Source organism: Cryptomeria japonica, unplaced genomic scaffold, assembly GCF_030272615.1.
Source record: "Cryptomeria japonica unplaced genomic scaffold, Sugi_1.0 HiC_scaffold_283, whole genome shotgun sequence".
NCBI lineage: Eukaryota > Viridiplantae > Streptophyta > Pinopsida > Cupressales > Cupressaceae > Cryptomeria > Cryptomeria japonica.
Genome location: NW_026729105.1, coordinates 136,041 through 142,972, shown reverse-complemented (window position 1 = coordinate 142,972; position 6,932 = coordinate 136,041).

Genomic DNA, 6,932 nt, shown 5'->3' with positions numbered 1-6,932 from the left:
ATGTAATCCATGCATCATAAAAGATCATCATCATATAGAGTCCATGTTTGCATATAGATCATCATAAAACAATAAAAATTCCAAGTATACAATGATATCAGATCAAAAATACAAGTGCCTCATCAATATAAATCAAGTTAGGGCTGTCCTGTACCACTACCACCCGACTCTGTCCATCTCTGTGGCTATGGGCGAGAAGATCCTCCAAATGCCTGTCTCACATGATCACCACTCCTCTGAGGAGGTCCCATGACTCCACCGTTGCTAGTATCCATCCTCATAGTGGTATGATAGCTACCTGCCCTCTGGCTCTCTGCGACTAAATCCTCATATAATTGTCGCTAGTGTGATGTTTCCTTCCCAACCCGAAATAGTGCTCTAACAGTATTAGCTGAGATAGTGCCCGATCCAACCTGTTGAATGTGATCAAGGAGACCCTGAGTATCCTGTTGTCTCCTAGCAACCCTATCTCTCTTTGTCATGAGTGGTTGTACTTGTGCTCTAAGATGCTCTATCTATTCTTTGAGACTCTCCAAGGTCTCCTTCTCTGGCACATCCTATTCTGGCACATCTTGCTCTAGCACATCCTACTGAGAAACATGACCCTCAATCCCCTCATCTCCACCTCCTTGTCCACCTACTGGAATCTCAACCCAAGTAGTTCTCAAAACCCATCATCTAATAAGTGGAACATGATCCTCTGGATCCTCCTCCTCTCTACCATGAGCTGCAATAACCTTAGGGTTTGGCTAAATCTGACCAAAATCAACACCTCTCCTGCAACCCCCATCCAGTCCAGTAATCTTGCCTCCACCTATAAAGGGTAACCCTCTCACTGATCTCATACCTACTCTATCGGCATCCCTCTCAATCCATCCTGCATCTCTCCCACCCATAGGAAGTGGTCTCCCAATCCGGCCAACCGATCCAAAAGGTCCTCCATAGACTCTCAATCGACCTCCTCTCCATTCGGGTCTCCTACCGCCTCTACCTCCATCTCCTTCCTCATATCCATCACCTCTGGCCTCCTGAGCAACTCTAAGCTCTCATCTTCATCTCTGTCTCCTAATGATTGGATCATCCTCCTCATCCTCCTCATCTCCTGAGCTGGGAGGAGGATCTGTTGGATCGGTAATACGAGGAAACGGGTGTGCAAGCATGTACTGAGCATAATCTGCAGTCACCCCAGGATCTAGAATGTGTAATCTCAAATCATAAGCCACTCTAGGAGTAGCCAGAAACTTTGCGCATTCTATCTAAAAAGACAAAGACGGTCCCCAATCTCGCCTATCCTTGTACCATCGTACATATATCATGACACCAGTAGGCATTGGCTGAATGATACCAAACTATCTCAAAATGCGACTAATCAACTACCGCTCAATAATATATGGAGTACGACCAATGAGATATCTACTCTGCATAATATATGGTAATGTTCGTGCATCATCCATCCATGTCTCACAGTCGATATACAGTCTCCAAATAACACTATATAGTGAATCGAGAACCCAACGCCAATACTCCATCTTACCCAGCTTGTGCTGAGTAAGGCTACCTGCATATAAATAGACATATGGTTGCTTATCACCACAAACTCTATGATGAATAGGACGAGTAATAGCAATGTGCTCCTAGCACCAAATCTGTAAAAGTGTGCATCTTGTCAACAGACTAGCACTCTCATCGAAAACAACCTAATGAAGATCATGACACAAATTAGCAAGCATAAAAATACCCCACGCATATCAAGTTCAATGTTGCATCATGCTCTGAAGATTCTCACCCCAACCAACAACAAAACCTTGAGATCTCTTGTCTAGACAAATGAATCCATCAAGCAAACCTGCAAGAATCACTAGGAGAGTCTCATAATACATGATCATATCCTCCCATCGGATCTCTCCTCTAGAAATGTTGTCATCACCAAAAATAGCTCTGCAAGCCTCTGTCCCTCCACGATCCTGAAAATCATACTGGACTAACTCACCAGTCATGGGGATATGAATAATCCTATAGACAGCCTCAAGCGTCACACTAATCTCACTAGTGGGCAAGTGGAAAGTATTATGCTCACTATGCCATCTCTCTGCTAAGGCAGTCAACAATCCCCTATTATGGATAATATCAGACATACATAACAAATAGCGTAATCCACAAGCATCTATGTGTCTAACCTCATCCTGTGTAAGCTCTGGTACTAAGTGGCGCATGGCCGGGAATTTCTCCCAACATTGGAGAACATTGATTTTATCCTATTTAATAAGAGAATTTGATCTCTATCAATCATCACTCATTTATCTATCAAATCAAAGAGATTGTTGATCTATCACATCAATAATTGATACATCATTTAAAATGAAGCAAATCAAGCTATCAAATCAATCTAAAACTATCAATCAATGAGTTCAATCAAACTCTGCAGTGCTCTTCATCAGAAACTGCATCGGTTTCTTAGAGCTAATCTATCAATCAAATCAAATCAAATCAATCAATCATTCATCTTATCAATCACCATTATCAAATTTTTATTTATCAAGACATCAATCGAATACCTATCAATCAGAATTGTGCATCACAATACATCAATCACATCATCATCTCAATGAATTTTAACATGAACAACATCAAACAAATTCATCTAAAATAAAAGCGCTAATCCTTTTTACATAAGCACTATTCTATTAAAGACAGGCGCTGAAACATACAAATGCATGAACCTTTTTCAAAAAAGCACTAAACCTTTGAACAAAAGCGTGAAACAATCAAAAGCACTACCCTATTCAACATACATGCAAACACTCAAAGCATAAGCACTAACAAAACAAATGTGCTAACATACATCACAAATGCGCTAACAAAACTAATGAATGCGCTAAAACTATCGAAAGCGTTAACATCCAATGCATAAGCACTAACAAACAAAATGAAAGTGTTAAAACATGATGCAAAAAATTGAAAAAATTCAAAATAGCCTCACATGCACCAAAAACATGGAAAATCGTACGACAAGTTGCAAAAAGGGGCTCGGATAAGGAACATACCGGATAACCATAGTCAGGAGGTCACCGATATCATCAAACATGCTCAAATCAATGGTCCTCGAATGGGATCACCATTTCGCCACCTCACCAAGACAATTCTCTTCACAAACTGACAAGGATGCAAATGAAATGAAAATTACCTTTGGTTAATTTTATATTTACCATTTGGAAGGATAATTAATGCTCTTAAATGGGGCAATTTTATTTATTTTTTCATAAATGAATTTAATTGAAGGACCTTTTCAATTATCGTGAGATCAATCGCTTATCCAAAATTTTCAACAATTTCATGATCAATCTCCCAAGGGGGCACACAATTAGGATTTTTATCTCCATCAGGCACACTCGAGACTTGATTTAATCTTTGAAACAATGTTGTCTTGACATCATTCCAAAGAGGGGCAAAATGTATACACATAAAAATGGCTATGAGCGATTAAATAAATATTTTATATGTATTTAATATTTATTCTTCTATTAAATAGTTAATTTGAAAAGATTAATTTATTTAATTCATTTCGTGTCTTTCTATTAATTAATTTAATTGAAATATTTTATTAATTAATTCATTTATCCTTTTCCTCTAATCAATTAATTAAATATCTAATATTTAATTATTCCTTCAATCAATTAGATATCTTATATTTAATGGTTATTATTCTATCCTATAGTTTCAAATATTAAATAATTTCTAAATTATTTAATCCCTTTTCCAATTCATCATTCCATTTCCACTTCATTTTTCCTTTGCCAACTCATCAATAATGTGGCTAAAGATATTAATATTTCTTAAATATTAATTTATCATTTATCTTCAACTTCCAAAATTTAATGAAATATTGTGTACGTGCACATATTTCTTAACCTTCTTCTATATCCTCTCCAACATCCCTATATCTTAGGAAGGACTTGAGTCCACTTGTCCTCTCATGCCTAAATCTTCTCCAACCATCCCTAGATTCCCTCAGTCAGCAGCCCAGTCAAGGTGAGATAAGTGACACTTGTCTTCTCCTTCCCCCTTTCTCTGAACCTTCACCTTTGCTCACAGCCATCCAAATCTGCAAATCTGATCATGATCGTTGATCTAGGCCACATCATCTTGTCCTCTCAAAGTCTATAAATGTGGGAGTTTGAGTTGAGAAAGAGTTAATCTTCAAGTGAGTTTTCAAGTTAAAAATTTATGAAAACGTATGCATCCGTGAGTTTTAATCTTGAAGCAAATTATAGAAATTTAGCATAATCATTTGCATTGCATATCATAGTATCAATTAACTATCAGTTATCAGTCCATTCTTCAAATTCCATCTTGGAAGCTATCAGTGCTTGTCTAAGAGCACATCATCTGCAACTAGGAATAGTGGAGGAGGACACAATGAGACTTAAATCATGAAGTTAAAAATAGTGGTTTTATTTTATATCAATTTCATGTAGTTTCATTGGTTGAGTTTGGATTTCCTGTAGCATTTCCTTTGTGTTTTGTGAAACTAACATGTTGCAGGTAGTATTCTGATGATGAAATTCAAGTCGACACAGTAGTCCCTTCGCCTATTATGTTGTTGCTCTCTATGTGACATTAGAAGCTTTCCTTTTAGGGGTTCTTTGTGATTCATGGTTTTATAGTTTCATGTGCAATCATACTTGGTTAGCAATATAATAGTATTTCTTATTCTTGTCTTCATGCTTGGCAGGCAAGAATAATATTTCAATCTTTTCTCTTTTCAATGATTTCCTTTTCCTTTGTTAATTTGCATATTTTATAAATTGATGTCCTTTCTTGCATAGAATTATCCTCCATGTGCGTATATGTATGTCCCTTGGTTAGAACCTATTCCTTGCTTGAAATGGTATGTCTTTTATTAATAATCTCTCCTTAGTGAATGTATGCAGCCCTTCACTAAGAATGCACATTTGTTAGAAATAGGGAAGGTGTGTATTCTTAGTATCCTTCCCCTTTCAAAGATGTCATCTTTATTAAATATCTTCTCTACATGTAGAGGTAAAAATATTTAGGCAAATATCTCTTCCTCCTTTCATTCTGCATCCCTCAAAAGGATCCCTTTACACTTGTTGCAAGATATTTATTTGACAACTATCTTTCCCTTGGTTCAATTTAGAGTTATGCCTCTTTATCTTGGAGTAATGTAAGTTATGCCTCTTTAGTCCACTCTTATAGAAATGTACATTATTTCTTAAAGGATATCTCCTTGGTGATGAAGGTGTTTATCCTTGTCTTTTCTTTCTACCTTAAGACATCAACATAGGGTTATGTTGACATCTTAAGGTGGGGACATATATGCAACCTCCTTTTCAATAAAGGATTTCCTTATGAACAATATGCTTTGTTTGGTTATCTTAGTTGTGGTGTTCCAATAACAACTTCTTTCTAGTTGTTTTCCTTGTGATATGAGAACTTTGCTTGGAAAAAATCTTTCCTTTCAATTTATTTTTGTAGAAATCCTTCCATGCTATGGTTTGTTTGTTTATCCTAGTTGTGTTGTCCCACTAACACCTTCCTTGTAGTTGTTTTTCTTATGATAAGAAATCTTTACTTGTCAAAATATTTCCTTTAAATTTGCATTGATCAATCACCTTGCAATAAGAGAACTTTGCTTGGAACTCCCTTTGTAGGATGAGTGGAACTAGCATAACACAACTTGCTAGAGAATTTTGACTCTTTTTTTCCACACGGATCACACAACATAAGACAACTTGTTATCCCATGAGAATCTGTTCTTCCATGGATCACCTAGCATAACACAACTTGCTAGCTAGTGGAATCCATGTTCCCTCTCTCTCCCCCATGGATGACCTAGCATAACACAACTTGATAGCTTGTAGAATCCATTTTTAGTTTCTCCTTTCCCCACAAATCCATAGAATAGCATACCTTGCTATTCATTGGATCATGGTTCGTCACTTGATGTATGCTCTTCCTCTTTCCATGATTCGTCACGGTGTCATTATTGTTACAATTTTCATTTCTCCTTTTTGATAACATAAGTTATGATTAAATTTTGTCATTAGATTTAAGATTTAGTGATTACCTTATTAAAATTAATATACATGTTGATTTTCTCCTCTTCACACTCCCATACAATCAAGTCCATATAGACTTCCCAGTCTTTTTTAAGTTTTGGGTCCAATGCATAATATGCATAGTCCAGTTAACTTGGAGTTAGCTTTTTCATTGTCCTTAGTTTAGCTTTCATCGGTAATCAGACTTGGAATATCCTTTTATTATTTTTAAACTGTTTTTAAGCAATAGTGAAGAGCAATATTCAATAATCAAGTCCTCTCTTCTTCATTGAATGATGCACTCTTAATATAGACTTTTTTTATCTAACAACAACATCAGATTTTTATGTTAATCAGTATAAGCGCTTTTCTTTTTCATCCTTCATAAGCATCTATAATTTCATGTTTATTTATTTACTATATATTCGCTTTCAAATTTCTAAAATACTTAACATATACATGAGAACTTGGAGCAACTTAATTTAAAGCCCATTGCAGGAAATCCAATCCTCCAAGGTGGGCGGCAAGTAAGTTCAAATCTAGCAGCAAGAAAATGCAAGACCTAGATCCCCCCACCAAAAAGAAAATGAAATTAACCAAATATAGTGGGTCCAAAGTCCTAGACCACGAGATTAGGTTGGACATCCCCATCAATGTGGATAATGAGAAACAAGGGTTTGTGAATAAAGAAAATAAAGGCAAGAAAAAGGAGGAGAAGGTGCTAGGAAATCTGTTTTCGGAGGCTACTAGAAGTCAGGAGAATTGCAGGAAGTGGGTGGATAAGGAAATTGGATCCCTAAAAGATGGGATTAAGGGAATTATTGATACTTTCACGGAATCCCCTGGGCCTAGTAAAACTGAGAAGATCATGAG